We start from the raw sequence: 17573 nt of genomic DNA on the forward strand, positions 1-17573 counted from the left end.
CTGGTTGTTGTAAAAAAGAAGTTATCATGAACTGAGAAAAATATCCTCTTACAATGTTAGTCTGTTGTTTTTACATTTTTAAACTAAAGCAGAAATTTCTTCTAATTTTTTTTAAATGTTATACAGAGATTTAAAACCAAACTAATCAAATTAAATCGAATTACCGGATAAAATTTTACTTGAAATATATTTTTGCTCAACGGGCCACATTTACATGCTCGCGGGCCACAAAATTTTCTTTCGCGGGCCGCATTCCATTCAAAAAAATAACGTGCTCGCGGGCCGCAGATTTACCCTTCGAGGGCCGCAATTGGCCCGCGGGCCGCAGTTTGCCGACCCCTGGTTTAAAACTTTCAAAATTTAGTATTTGTGTTAAAAACCAAAGTACTTACTTTACATAAATAGTTTAACGTTTTTACATTTAATAAACAGTGTCACAAAGTGTTTCATAACTTGATAGGCTTTATAATGATTTTTGAAAAAACGTAACGTTTTTTATCATTTAAGAAGTAAGAAACTCTTAAAACATGTAAAGGTGTTATTTTAAATATTTTTTAAGTAATAAAATCTTATATAAATACCTATGAGCAGTTTGTATATTTTTTAAATGTTTTTAAATTGTTAAAACAATTTGTATATGTTGTTTTGTTGAATGCCATAAAATCAATTCCAATTAAATGTTTTTTTAACAATAACAAACTAGCTATAACAAATTTTGTGAAATGAGTTTCTCTAACCTTTACTGCAAACCGATTTACTTTCATTTAGTTTTGAAGTTAAAAGTTTATTTTTTTCACAGAACTCAGATATTTTCTTTTGTAATGATCCTACCATTTCTTTGTTTTTCTCAGCATCTAGAAACAAAATAAATATTATAATCACTGGTTTTGTTTCTTTATATTAGTTAGTATATTTAAGTTTGAGATGTACTCTAAATTTATTTTAATTTTTGTTTACTAACGCATCAATTCTTATAAAAGTTTTAAGCATCGTCGTAATTACATTAAAGTCAAGCTTGCTGAAGATTTTGCTTTAATTAAAATCCAGCTAAAAAAATGTAACTTAATAAAAACGAGTTTCCCTAACCTCTACTGTAGTCCAGTTTACATTCATTTAATTTTGAAGTCAAAAGTTTTGTTTTCTGAGAAAGTTCAACATTTTGTTTTTTTAATGATTCTATTATTTCTAGATTCTTCACAGCATCTAAAATATGTTGAATATTTTTTAATTCAAATTTAATTTTAAACAAAGTAGGTGCGATTTTATTTTTAATAAACAGCAGTTGTTTCAATAGACTAAATTTTAATCTGATCAAGTTAATAAAACTGCTACTTAGACTAAATTCTTTATCAGTTTTAAGTTTTTAAACTAAAATATTTTTTTCTTGCTCTAATTCATATGAAAATATATCAAGTAAACTAGAATAAAGTTTTTTTGAAGTTATATTATTAAATTCAAGTTTTTTGATAAATCAAAAGTTTATAATTTAGTATACAAAATCAAAAAGAAAGTTGTTATGAACTTATAACTTAAAGTTTGCTTGAAAAATAAGTTTACTTTCAGAATTAAAAACATTGCAACAAAATTTAAGTTATTTAACGTTTGATTTGTTCTTGTAAAAACAATTTAATCTGTTTTAATACTTTACTCAAAATTATAACTTGGTAAGTATTTCAGTTTATTATAGTTTGTAGGAACTTTTATTTTTATTGATGTGTTGCTTTAAGAAATTAACATTTTTATTTTGCATGAAGAACTATAGTGTATGAAAAATAGATAATTTTCAATACTTTTTTATAAAGTATTGCTTCTGAACTCATATATCTTTCTAAATTAGTATACAAACTTTCCGTTAACTAGTTAAAAAATAATGTTTATTTAAAATACACTTGTGTTTAAGTTTTTATCAAATACAAATATTCTAACATTACTCAACTAATCACAAGTAAAAACTAATTTTGTATAAAAAATAGTTCTTATTAATCATAAATACTGCAATAAATTAATCTTGAACAATTTTAAATGTAAAAAACCTCTACAAAAATTTGTAGTAAAGATTTTATATGCTATAATTATACTAAAACCCAAACTATAATTTAAAACAAATCTTTTGAATAGACTGCATTTTTAAAAGATTAAAAATTGTAAAATTGTTCACTTATGTAGTTATAAACTTATACATTATTCTTTATAAAAACAATAACATTTTTTATATTATAACCTTTATTAAACATTTCTTGAAGTATGTTTAACTGCAATTTCAAGTTCGTGTTTTCAGTAACTAGATTGTTGTTGTTTTTCAGCAATTGCATAACTGTATTGCTCTCTTGATGGCTTCTTGTTGAACCTAAATTCATTTTATAAATAATGATTTTTTGAGCGCTTAAATTATTTAAAACTACATTTTAATAGTATAATAATAATGAGAACGGGTCAAATATTCACGAAGACGTTTTTGCACGAAGATTAAAATTTTCACAAAGGGATACTTTGAAACGAAGACATTTTGCACTTTTACGCGAAGAAACTTTTGCACGAAGGGTCAGTTTTGGATAAGAAAAAAAGATAAAAATAAAACTGTAAAAGAAAAACATGAAAAATTAAAGGTTACTTAATTTATAAAAAGTTACCGACCGAGAGTAAGGGTTAGAGGTAACAGTGTTAGTAAAAATTACAAACACAAAATAATAAATAACAAAAAAAGTATGTAAGAGTGATTGAAATTTGATGTATTTGTTTACCTAATAAAAATTATTACTAAAAAAAAGAGTAATAATAATTATCTAAAAAAATACCGACCGAAATTAAGGACTAGGGGTAATAAGGATAATAAAAAAAAAATTAAAATTAAACATAATAAAACTAAAGAATTTAAAAATTTTCAATTTGTTCAAAAGTGTCTTCGTGCACATTAGACTCCTACCCAGTAATAATTTTGTAGATAGAGTAAGATATGATTGTTTCGAAACTTAAGGTATAATTTAATTTTAGCTGTAACGTTAGAATTTAAAAGACGCTTATTAGTTCTTTGTTTATTTAATTTGAAAACATTTATAAATTTAAGCAGAAATATTGTTAAGTAAATTATAATAATCAAACACTTATTGACGTTTAACTAAAAATATACAAATGAAAAAAAACCTTCTTTTGAAAAATAAAGATACATTATTTAATCTTTTCAAAATTAAGTAAACATGGTTTTAAAAACATAAATAATTAGTAGTTATTACTATCTGTATTACAGAAAAGTATGTTTATTTTTTAATTAATTCAAAAGCAATATACAAATAAACATTTTTTAAAAACTAGATTAGAAATATTAAAAGTTATTTATTCACATAGCAACATTTTAAAAGTGTACACTTATACTAAAAACAAACAAATTACTTTTTAACTAACTTTCTAGAACTAGGTTTTTAAGTGTATATGCAAGTTCTTCAGCGGAACTAGATGGTCTTCTTTGCTTATTTTCATAATTTCGTAACAGGTTTTGTATAGCAGATACTATATTCTATGAAAAGTTAAATACATTTAATTCAGATTTTTAATACTTCAAGCTAAAATGTTATAGACCTCTCTAAGATCTTCTTATATAACTATCTGATAAGAATACTTTATTAAATTAAAAATAAAACGGTTTGAAACAGATGATTTCAAACTTGTGTTTCATTAAAACTATATTTTGTTCTAAAAATGAGTAGCTCTAAAAAACGTGTATTTATGTTATTTTATAAAATATTAAGTTATAAGTATATAAACTTGCAAATAAATTATTTTAATAACTATTTGTGCCTTTACTTTAAATAATTTTATTTTCGTAGACTTTTTTAATTTGTATAGCAAACTTACAATGTTGATTTTTTTTTTCAGTTTAAATTTTAAATAGTTACGATAGCTAACACCTTCCAAAATTACACCTATAAAATCCTTGCTTACTTCAAATACTTGAAACTTAAGCAATTTTTTATTTAAATATAAATTCAGTACATAACCATATTGAAGCTACTAGTTGAAATATACAAATAAGAAACGTTACAAATTCTTATGAATTAAATTTATTTTTCAAACGAACTGATATTAGTTTACTCAGATTACATATTACAACACTTGTAATTACTTTCTAAAAACTACTAATCTAAGAGTATTTTAAGACTAATACACGAATCTTATAAATGATATAACATCACTTTAAAAAAAAGTATTACTAGAGCTGATTCAAAGCACAAAAAAATTTACCCTTCGTTATTAGTTTTTCTAGTATTTTAGCCGAAAATAATTACAAATACTTTTGAATCTGTTCAAAACCTAAACTGTTAAAATTTTATAACTTTAATACTGGTGTAGTTCAGTTCTAAAGTACTTATAAACTATTTTTTGTTAACAAAAAAGCACTATTATATTTTCTACAAAAAGTTCATTTAATCTTCTTGAAATTTTTTAGAACTAATACAAAACTAACTTCACTTCCAGTTTCGACAGTTTCATCATTTCTACTTGAGCTTCTTGAAACTTCACTGGAACTTTGTCCTCCGAAATTAACAGTTGCACCTTCTTGTACTTTAATAAAATTCTGGACAACGTTTCCTTTAACTTTCTGAATTTTTTTTTCTAAACGTAATACATCAGACCACAAACTGTCACATTTACAAGCCTAACGTTACAAAAAAATGGCAATTTTCAGTTTTTCCTTAAGTTTTTGTTACGTTATTATAGCTAAATAAATATGTTTGACTAATTCAAACACATTACTGTTACTATATTAACAGTTCAAAATATAAAAAATATAACAAATTAGCAATAAAAACAAGAATAATAAAGTTATATAAAACATTTGTAGCTGTTTTCTTATAATTAACATCAACAATATAAAAGTCTTTCAATGATAAAAAAAACTTCGAATGTTTTACACAAAATATTTTTCTTCATTCTTATTTAAAACAGTTCAAGATTTTTTGTAAGATTTTAAAAAAAATCTTATCAAATTTGTATAGAAGGATATGTAAGCAAATAATTTCTAAATTCAAGCTAAAATTGTTTTTGACGTTTTAATTAGTAACATCTGTTTGAAAAGCCTCTACAATGTAGGATACACGTTATCATAAATATTTATTTAGCCTAAGAAGCTTTTATGTGCTAAATTATTCACTTAATAAAGTTTTGTTGTCAGCTAAGTAAAGCTACAGATTACTTATTTATAAGATGTAACGTTATAAGGCGTTAAATCCTGGAGATCCTGATAAGCTAAGCTTATCGGAATGTATATCACAGATGTTCTTGTGCTAAAACTTTATTCCGACTAACGGCGTTTCACTGCTCTCAAATAAATTTAAGAACAGATCTACGGAGTCTATAAAATGTTAACACACATTAGAAAAAAAGCAGAAAAAAGCATGTATAATTATGAATAGTGTTTATCTAGGTAGTAACTATAAATGGACTTTATGGTTTAAAAAACAAAGTTTGGGATAAAAGCGTAAAATTATAAAATTGTCTACAAAAAAAACAAATTTAATAAAAGTAGGCACCAACCTCAAAAAGCTATAAGAATAGGCAAATTTTAAAAATGAAAATTAAATTGAGTTGTGCAGAAATGTTACGTCATAATAATTTTAACAAATTATTCAATAATTTATACAGCTTGAAAACATGAAGTATTAAACTTGCAAGAATATATAAGTTTTGTGAAATAAATTAGTACATAAATAGACAGAGTTATTTAAAGTAGAAACCGACGATTCTACTTTAAATAACTCTGTCTATTTATGTACTAATTTATTTCACAAAACTTATATATTCTTGCAAGTTTAATACTTCATGTTTTCAAGCTGTATAAATTATTGAATAATTTGTTAAAATTATTATGACGTAACATTTCTGCACAACTCAATTTAATTTTCATTTTTAAAATTTGCCTATTCTTATAGCTTTTTGAGGTTGGTGCCTACTTTTATTAAATTTGTTTTTTTTGTAGACAATTTTATAATTTTACGCTTTTATCCCAAACTTTGTTTTTTAAACCATAAAGTCCATTTATAGTTACTACCTAGATAAACACTATTCATAATTATACATGCTTTTTTCTGCTTTTTTTCTAATGTGTGTTAACATTTTATAGACTCCGTAGATCTGTTCTTAAATTTATTTGAGAGCAGTGAAACGCCGTTAGTCGGAATAAAGTTTTAGCACAAGAACATCTGTGATTACTTATTTATTAATCATTTTTTTGAACTAAAAAAGTTAGTGAGAAATTTGAGTACTTGTATTTAGGTTTTTTAATTTCCTTATATTAATAGCATCTGTTGCCTTATTCTAAAGTTTTTTTTAAATACTACTTATATAATTTTTTAGACTTTCATGAAGTTTAGTTTTCATTTTGAAATAAATTTTGTACTTTGATACTTTTTATTTATTCAGTTGATAACAAATATTATCTTTCAGCTGATTATAAAAAATATTTACTTAAACAAAATGTAACCTTGAAACAAAACACGTAACTCAGAATGTGAACAATAAACATAAAATGAAATCTCCAACAAAAGTTATTTTAACTCAATTTAAATCTTTTAAAGAGTAAAGTTAAACAAGTAAAAAAAACTTATAGAGTTGAGATATTTTTTACAAACTTAATTACATAGTAACTAAAATAAACTCTCTATTCAATTTAAAGTTTTCGTTAAAGTTTATATAAATTCACGCAGGAAAATATTTAAAATTAGTTTATTGAACTTAAAGGATAACAAAATAAAAAGTTGATTTTAAATAAACAATTATCAAAACAACAAACTTCAATGTTGGACACTTGTTCTCCTCGTTTATTTTCAGCCAAACTGTAAAGTTAACAGAAATATTTTAAAAATAATATATTATTATTTTAGTAGTATTTCTACACTAATTTCTTAACATTAATGTTTAGCTCAATTGCCGGAAGGCCTTTCTATATTTCCTTTGACTTTTTTAATTGTTTATTTTTTATCCAATTCATTGAATTATAATTTCCAATAATATAAGACTAATTATAAAATTTTTACATTTGTTGAGCAAACTAAATAGAAATTCAAAAGACTTAAAATTGCTTTTTTTTTCTTTTTAAACTTCTTAATATTTTATACAATGATAATCATGATAATCACTAGATACATAATTAGAAAACTACAGGTTTAAATAACTTTAGATACAAATAAAAAATGTATACTGCCTAATGGATACAGAAAGATAAAATAATTATTACTTAATTAGTTTCCAATAAAAGTTATCATTTTAATAGTCCAAGACTTATTGCATCATTTCGTAATTTGAAGTTTAAAACCTTTTAGCGACTTGAAATAATTTACAAACAAAACAAATTGACTTTGGTATGTTTGAAATCGATGATAATAGTAAAATACAAAAATATTTTATTTTGTTTGAAGTGTTAGGACTTTAAACTAAACTTCAAATAACTTTTTTGTTAACAGATTTTTAGTATTTACTACTAACAATGTTAATTAATTTTACCAAAGAATTTTGTTCTAGAACCAGTAGACTTTTAGTTTAATAAGAATACTTTAACATAATCTTTTACAACATACAACTATTTTGTTATTTTGTTTACTAACTTTTTCTTCGTCATTTTATTTTTTCTACGTTTTTCTGCTTCATCTTGCCTCTTTCTTTTTTCCAGAAATTTCTTACGGTCTTCTTCAGCTGATAAAAACATATTTAATAAAAATGTTAAAATTATTACCTACTTGTCAATTCTAAGGTACAATAAACTTAACACAACACTTTTTTTTTACTTGTACTTCATTACTTAATCAGAAGTAGGTGTTATTTATAAATCTGTCTTCTTATAAACTTTGAGAACATGTTTTAAATATGGTTTGTTATCACAATGTCGTGTTTTAGATCAATCTTTTCGGAAAGAGCGGTTAAAATTAGTTAAAGATAAAAACTTAGACTTAATTTATTTTGCAATCTTACTTAATAAAACTTATGATACCAAATACATATAACGAAATAAAAGGTTAAATAAAAAAACTGTAATATAAAATTAATTGTTTTTTTTTTGTACAACAGATTAGTAAAAAGATCATGATAAAACCTCTACAACCAAAATAAATAATTTTCATAAATTCAAATATCAATAATGACAGATTTATGGAAAGGTGTTTTTGTTTGAAAGTGTTTTAATTAATAATAAATCTACAAATTAACTAAAGTGAGCGCTAGATAAAAATTCTATAATAGTTTAAAAAATATTATTATATAACTTACTCTAAGTTTCAAGTTTTTTTATATAACTTTTTTATATCAAATAATAAAGAAACTTAAGTAAAGGAAATTAAAAATTTACAACATGAATTAAAGAGTAATTGATCTTTTTACACAGCTTGACAAAATTTATATTCTAAAATTTTAGTTTTCTATACTAAGACATATTTAAAAAAATAATAAGTCATAATGTCGTATTTTAACCTTTAAATACTTAACGAGTACTTTTCATATAACTATGAATAGTTAATTTATAGACTTGATTTTTTTTAATTACAAAGGAAAAACTAGTATTGATCTACAATTTATTTTAATGAGCTTTAGGTGACTAATAAAACATGAAAGTTAATGTTTTATTGTATTACTAACTTCCTAAAAGTTTCATTATTTCACCTTCAATAACTTGCAAGCAATTTATTAATTAATATTAAGAAATAGTAACTTTTTCTGACTTTTACCTACTTAATTTTTTGAATAACTTCAAATAACTTTTAATTCAATAATATGTTATATAAAACTCTAATTTTTTTTAAATTCATATATCAAATAAATCATATACATTGATTTTGTTGATCCGGAAGATCACTTAATAACTTAATTAAAAAATTTAAAAGCAACTCCCCTAAAAACAACTTAAAAAACTATGTTATATATTATATATATATTATATTATACAAAATAAGGTTGATATTCAAACTTGAACACCTTCTACTGAGCCCACTTGAAGGGCTTTTAAATAATTTATTGAAATGACGATTTTAAAAATGCTGGAACATATTTTTCAAAATTTTTGTTTACCAAAGTGCTTTTTATTTTAAATTTGAACTGGCTGAAGATTAGAGACAATCTTTTTTGTCTTTATGAAACATATGTTCCAGCATTTTTAAAATCGTCATTTCAATAAATTATATTATATTATATATATTATATTTGAAAGCAGTGAAACGCCGTTAGTCGGAATAAAGTTTTGACACAAAAACATCTGTGGTATATATTCCGATAAGCTTAGCTTATCAGGATCTCCAGGATTTAACGCCTTTTAACGAGACATCTTATAAACTACATTATATATTTTTAGTGAAGTTTAAGTTTTAAAGCCACTTTGTTGAACAATACCTTAACATTACATTTTTTTCTTATACTTCTAAAGCTACCAATTAAATTCAACTAAAATAATTACATATTCTAACTTAGCTTGAGAAGGTCGAAAGTCAACAGTTCAAAAAAACAAATCAATAAATTAAGTGTCATCTAACTTGACTTTATAACTTTTTAATTATATATTAAGCTGTTGCTAACTTTAATTTTGTTTTCAAATAAAACTTTATCAATCTATTAAAAAAAAAAAAAGCCACTAATTCAAACAACATCTCAAAAAAATAAACATTTTCTAACTTGGCTTGAGAATGTCGTGAAGGTGTCCCTGGTTGTTTGAAGCCATGGCCGCCAAAACCATTTTGGACCACCCTTCGTCCAAACTTCCCGCCATTGCTTTTCACAAAAAGTCCTGATTGGCGCGCATCGTCGACTCTCCCCCGTACTTGGTGTAGAGTTCAACCTTTATGACGTAATAAAACAGTTATGTGACGTCACAGACATTTAGGGGAAGCATTTAGAAAAATTATTTTTTAAAGTAATTCTTATAAAATTTAATTTTTTAATAACTTTAAAATTTAGTAATGTTTAATAATATTTTATATGAAGCTTAAATTTAAGTATTTACTTGATAACATTTTCTTTTAAATCAACTTTATTGTATAAAGTTGTTATTTGTTTTAAGTATCAGAATACTTGTACATACAGATCAATACTGTTTTGAAGAAGAAGATAAAAATTTATTGTTAAATATCTTAATTACTGGTCGTATGTTCAAAAAAGTTGGTATTAAAAAAATTCTAAATAATAGAAAACTAAACCGTGAGAATTAAATAAATTAACAAATAAACTTACATAGACATCCTGAGGCATTCCTATTGGCACATTGTGCTCGAAAATGTAAAAATCTTCGCAAAATCTGTTGTTGAGATCTTGCGAAGACGTGATCTTGAAAATGAATATATCATCGTGGTCAGCATTGGACCTTTGAAAATATTTTAATAATATATTAATTTTAAATCTTTATTTAGTTATTGTTAATCATTAGGTTAAAAAAATATTTAGGTAAAATTTTACATCTTGCTATAACTTTTATTTCAGACGAGATATCTTAGATAAGTATCAAAGTGGGTCTTTTAAAACCGTTTGAAAAATTGCTTTGATATATACAGCCATATTTCCAAGCATTTTATTATAGGTATTAAAGATTTCATCATGATCGGTATCAGATACAAGTTTAATAAATATCACATATTGGTATAGTTGTTCATTTAGACTAAATATTTTAAAGATAGTTAAAAAAGAGTTTTAAATTGAGCCGAGGTGTTTGGTAAACATCTTATTACGTCACAATCTAAAAGTTTTATTACAACTGGATGCAAGCATATTTTCAAGTATTTTAGCTTACAGTTTTTTAAAAAACTTTTTACTTTAGTAAGTAGTTTACTTTAGCAACTTTTTTATGTAACTAAGCACACATTTGACTAGCAGAAGTCAAAGTTAGATACACAAATTTGTTTTTTAAGGATTTACTTTAAACATTAAAACAAACTATTAATTGTTAATTTAACGATTTCTTACGATTTTTGTCCATTTTAGTTCGTAGAAAGTCCTTAATCTTAAACTATAAAGTTTTAAACTTTTACATTATACTTTTTTATTAATGTTTAATTTATCTGAAACATATCAAAGTAAACTCTTATTTAAACCGAATTCAAAGCGATTACTTAAAGTCAAGTATTTTGAAACTTATATAAAGCCATCAATCAAAGTGATGCACTAAAAATAATTATTGATGAGCAAACGCAAGAGTAGGGAATCGTACCAGAACCACCGGAGTGAGAACGGATCGCGTCGCCGGTACTTTCCCCGTCGACCACTATCGCTTACTCGTTTCCGCTTCAGGTTTTACATGGGGGAAATCACCTTCGCCGAAGAAGTTCAGCGTTGGATCGTCAACGCCCGTTTCATCGTTAAGCTCTCTTTGACCGCAGTCGTTTCAGCACCGTGAGGACAGGTGAGCGCAAGGGGGGAAACCCCTCTTCGAAAATGGGTTACCTGAGGCTTTGCACATTGGAGTATCAGAGCTTTCTCCGACTGCCGTTCCCGTCCGCGGAGTTGATTCTCAAAATTTAATCACTTAACATTTGGTGCTCGATATCTTTAGTTTAAGTTCGACTCCAATTAAAACAACCAAAATTTATTTGGCTTGAAATAAATGAACCACTCGCACAAAACTACTTAAGTATTTTTAAAAAACTTACCAAGTAGAATAACCGTCAATTTTGACTTACCGATTTTTTTTTTAATTTACAATTAGAAGGATAATATGTTAAACTTTTTTAAACTTAATGCTATTTATGTTTAACCTTAATATTTTTATTTGAATAACAACTACTTAAAACAAAACAAACTCACCAGGCAATAGTGACGTCATTTGAAGCGACTGAAGTGGCTGCCATGTTGTATTTTTATTTGAAAAAATAAACTTATCTTTAATGTCTAAAAACATTGCCATTTATACACGAAATTGCCAAAAACTAGAAACGTTTACGAAAACTAAAAAGTTATCAAAAAACAAAGTTTAAAACTAATTACATAAATAACAATCTAAGATAAATTTTAAAAATTTCTAAGTAAAATAACTAGTAGATTGTTTAGTTTTACAATTAAACTAAATATGAATGTCTTTTTTTGAAAAAAAAAATTAAAGTTAGAAATAATACTGTAAGCTTTAAAACAATATAATTAAATACTGAATTAATACAAAGATGCTCACATACAAATGATAGTCATTCACTTGGCAAACAAAATTTGACGATTTATTTCTGCTGAAATTTAATGATTAACTTTTAGAAGTTTCATGCCACATAAAATATATTTGGTATCTAGGCGTTGTTATCAACTTAAAAATGTTTGTTTTAAGCAAAAACTTATGGACTGCAACTATTTAAATATTCTTAAAATTAACTATAAAATTAATTATATTAGATCACTCTCGAAAACAAAAATCAAATATATTACATTTCAACCTTTTTAGCTTAGTTTAATCAGAACTAACTTAAAAATTACTTTTAAAAAATAAATAAATCTATAAGTATCACATAATTTTTGTTTTATTTTATGACAGCGTTAAAAAGAAAACGTTTAATCACTACTTAAAAGACAAAAAGTAAAAATAAATTGTAACACTGTGAGATTAAAGTTTTTGATGGGCTTTAAATATCAAAACATAAACAAAATCTCTCAAAACGTGTTATGAAATATAAAAATAGTATATTCGAGCGAATAGTCCTAAAAAGTCCGCCTAGAAGTCAAATTAAAAAAACTAACGACGTTTTGCTGCCTCTAAAAGATAAACTTCGATGAGAGTACTACACTTTAATTCTGGCGATTTGGCAGCGAAACGTCGTCAATTAAATAAATTATTTGCGTACAAAAAACAGTTATTTTGAAATTCCGACGTCCTTTGGTTAGTAGAATGTTTTATAAGAGTAACAGAGTAGAGCTTACTTGAAATTAACGAAAAAAAATTAAAGCGTTGTTTGCCAAGTTAACTCAGACAAAACTAGTTTAAATTCCCTTAAATAACTTAATAGCAACACCAAGCGGTAGTAATTTTCAAATTAAACAAAAGTCATAGCGTTGCTTTGGACTTTAATGTAATCGATGTTCGATTCTAAGGAAGGATTTTAGCTGATTGAATTTTATATGAAAATGACCTAAATTGAAACTAACTATTACAACTACATGGAAACAAAAAATAATCACTAAATCAGTTTTCACCAGCATTTAAGTGAATACGAAGGTAATTGAAAAATATAAGCTATCTATATAAAAGTTTGTATGAATAGATATTCTTATCAGGAATTTTAGTAGTTTAAAAGATAGTTTTGTTAATTTCTAGCAAAACTTTATAATATTGCAAGTAAAGCTTTTGATTTTTTATTCAATAAATAAAATACTCTATCAAAGTACTAAAAGTTTACCTCTTTTCAAATTTATATTTTTTAGTTGTAAAAAAGAATTCAAATGCTCGTACTTATAAATACTTGTTTTCTTTAATTTTTTACTACTTATAACGCCAATGAAACGATTGCAAAGGGTAAAACGTATTTTACAATTAAATTATGTACATGTTTGCTAAATAAACCATAGTTTAAAAACCTCTACATGGAAACTGTTTTTGTAAGAGTTTTAATTTTCTCCAGTCTACACACAGTATACTGATCTTAGTTTTGTGTTCTGAATTTAAAAATAACTGTTTGAATATTTTTCTGTTTAGCTCTATAAAACTAAACATTTAATGGTTTATATAATGTTACAAAAAATCTTTTTGTTGAGGTTACTAATAATAGGTGTAAAATTAAAGATGATTAGTTTGATTGTTTATAAAACAAACTTTTTTTATCAGATTCTAAGAGAAAAAAATGCATCTGAAATTTTGTTTTACTTTTAGTCTGGTAAAGTTAAGAAGAGTTGTGTAAATATAACTTCATGTATTATTTGTCAGCATACAAAGTAGGTGTATACATTTTTCTAAATGTGAGAATAATTCAAAAGTGTAATAGCTTTAGTAAACGATAAAGGTGTATAACATTATATCAGGTAGCTTAAAATAGTTTAGTTATGATTTATTTTTGACAAGCAGATAAGTATAAAACAGTTTTTACATAAAGTTATTAGAATGTTAATTTAAGTTTTTACTGTTTAACTGTTTTTTTTTTTTTTTAATCTAGAAATAATTTTGGTTATTGTTATATAAACAGTTTAAGCTTGTTTTATTTATCACTTGTTAACAGATCTTTCAGATGTTTATATTTATTTTACCATAGATTAAACAATTCGAAACTGAAAATATGTTTGAATAGAAAAATGTAAAATAACACCCCATAAGTCGAACTTAACAAAAAACTGCAAGCTTATCTAAATTATGGATTTTTATACATTAAACCAAAACTTATGCTGTTTATATTGTTTTATTTAATACCTGTCTGTAAGATGATTAAACTGTATAAGTATAATTTTGTAATTTTTCATGTTGTTTAGTAGGCGTTTATGTGGTATTTTTAACTGAATTTTTTCGTTTCTTATTACAAAATGATATTAGTTACAGTTTTTACTGGTTAAAGTTAATTTTTTATTTGAAAACAAATTTCACTACTTTATGAATCTATTTTGCAAGTTGTAAAACTAGAAATATATAACAACTTACTTCGTTTTCTATTTTTATAAAACAAAATAAAGACAAAAATATTTAAAAATAAAACCTGTTTTCAATAAAACTTCTAAATTAGGTTTACAGCAAATTCAGATTGTCATTAATTATTTTTTATGTTTAAGAAAAACTATCATAATGAAATTAAAGTAAGTTCAACTACTAAAATTTCTTAAACTTTCATTCGCGTTTATTTGCTGTAAGCGTTTTTTTATTGTTAGTTTGGTTAGTTAAAATTATGAAAAATAAACACTAAAATATTTTGGTCAAAAGACCTGGTAAATAGAAATACCTTTCGGGTATCGAGCTACACACCAATTTAAGTCGACTCTTTGCAATTCAAACAAGTATAAGTTACCCAAGAGTTTTTAATTTGTTTGATTCGGCACTTATTATGTTTATGGTTGCCGTAAATTGTGTCTATATTATATTGTCACAATTTAGTTTACTTCAGTTAGAAAGTTTTGTAAGTGAAGAAGCTAAAAAAATGTTGTGTTTTTTTCAAGCAATAAGACTGTAATTTTTGAATGCACATAAAGCTAACATAAAAATTGTTACTAATAGAAGTTTTCCAAATAATTAAAACATATAAAACTAGCTTCTGAAAATTGATTTAACCAGTCATGTTTTTTTAACTATACAAATATTAGACAGAATGTAGAATACAAACAATTTTTTTCAATTTTTTTCGCCACTGTAAGTTAGAAGTACTACAGAACAGTGGCGTCGCGTGGTATTTTTTTAGGTGATGCAGAATTAAAAAAATATCAATTATTTTAATAAAAATATGTTTTTACTGTCAAGTTTGAAAACAACTGAACTTTTGCTACACCTGAAGATAAGCTTTGCTTTTAAGGGCATAGGGGGGATGAAACAATTTGATCTTATTTTATGTAGTTTTTACTAAGCTACAAGATGCTTTTTACAGATTTTAAAAATTCAGTATATGTTTTAAGCTATAGCCGGTCAAGGTCAAAGGCAACAAAAGGTTCATAATGAGAGGCACAAACTAAAACAGTGTTTAAAAAAATGTTTTACCCCCCCCCCTTTATGCCCTTAACATCTACTTTAGAACTATTTTACTGAAATTACTTTATACAGTTTTAATTTAACTACAAGTCATCTTTTGTCAATATAAAAAATTCTTAAAATTTTTGAGATATGGTAATTCACAGTCAGAGGTACAAATGAATCCTTATTTTTATAATATAAACTCAAACAACAAATAAATCAAATCACTAAAATCAAATCTTTTTTTTATAAGTTGGCCTAAAAATCTTTAGATGTTTCTTTTTAAAACAAAAAAAAATTGCTAAATTAGATATTTAAAACACCAAGAAAAAAAAAGTTATAACAAAAGTTTTTTTTTTTGTATATATAAAAATATATATTGATACTTAAAAATTGAAAACTTCTTTTCAACAAAAGTATAAAGTTTTAAAAAAAATTAGGATGAAAAAGTTTAATTAAAAATTGTTTTAAAAATGATGGAGAATATAGGTTTTCAGTAAAGTTGTATTTTTTGCTGCTTTGGTTTGCTCCTTGTATAATAGACCATTGTACTCTCTGGCTTTGACTGGTTGTAACTAAAAGTTTAATTGGAAATTTCAAGTTTATTAAAGAGTAACTATTAGCTTTCTGAAAAAGTTAAAATAAGAATAACATGTAAAAAAGTGCCTATACACCCTCCCCCCTTACTCCTCACTAATTTGCACATTTTTTTTTACAAACATTAACATTTTTATTAACTTTTTTTCTAATTTTAATGTTTTTTGTTGGAGGTTTAAAATTCAATAGTTTTTTAAGGGTATCTTTTCTTTATTTAATATTTATTTGTTTTTCATTTTGATGACAGTATTTTTCTCAGGAGTTCAACTTTTTTAAGTTTAGTTGTGAGGCTGTTGAACTTTTCAAGAATTTTAAAGATAATTTATAAATATGTAACCATTATAGAAGTATAAGTTTGGTTAGTTAATTTTCATGTGGCCATGGGGGTAAAACACTTATTTTTTAATTTTAAATAACCTTGTTATTTTCAGAGTAAAAATTAAAACTGCTTTAGTCAGCCTGAATGTTTTTCTAATTTGGTCTGTTTTAATTTATTTTGGGTCACCTTAAGTTTTTAACATTTCTAAGTTATCCTGATTATGAGGCAAGGCAACCATGTTTCAACAATTTTATCTAAAATTTTTGCTTTGTTTATGAAAAAATTAAACCAAAAGTTATATAAAGTAGAGGTAGACTAAATTTTCCTAAAATGTTAAACTACTCTAAGTAATCAAAGTTTCTAAATTAAGGCTATTTACTTTATTTAAATATGTGATTGTTTCAATAATACTATTTTTTATTTAATATAAATCTAAAATATTTTTCTGTAAGAGTGAACTAGAAGTTTATAATAAACTTCTCAATTCTTTTTTTCAGAACTTGAATTTTATTATTTATTTTATTAACTTTATGATAACAATAATCAATTATAGTTAAGTTTATGTATGCAGATTAAAATAAAAAATCAAATTTTTAAGACTTTGGTGATTTAGGGTTTTTATCTTTTTTTTCAAAATATGCAATTTATGACATTGATAGAAGTGATCTGTTAAATTTAAAAAATCATGTGGGTACATAAACTCAAGTTTAATCCTTTGCAGTAGCTTGCTTTGTTTTTATTTTATGTTTACAATAGCTTGTAGATGATACTTAAGCAAGTCCTGTTTTAGGGAATTTTCAACTTAGCTTACTTACCGCAAGATATTGATTTTGCGGTAATTCTTAAAGAAATTTTGCTTTTTTGAGTTCATTTGCGGCACTCAGCTAAGAGTTTGCGGCAGTAAAGTGGGCAAAATGGTCGTTTTCAAAGTTGAAGTTTTAAAAGAGATTTCGTTCAAAAAAATAACGAAAACGTTATAGATACTTATTTTTTTTATTAGAAAATTTCAAGGTGGTGCAGTTGCGGCAGTGCAACACCCCACGCGACGCCCCTGCTACAGAACATAAAAATAAACAAAGATGA

The sequence above is a fragment of the Thalia democratica genome, chromosome 5 (genome assembly GCF_965202585.1).
Source record: "Thalia democratica chromosome 5, ktThaDemo2.hap1.1, whole genome shotgun sequence".
NCBI lineage: Eukaryota > Metazoa > Chordata > Thaliacea > Salpida > Salpidae > Thalia > Thalia democratica.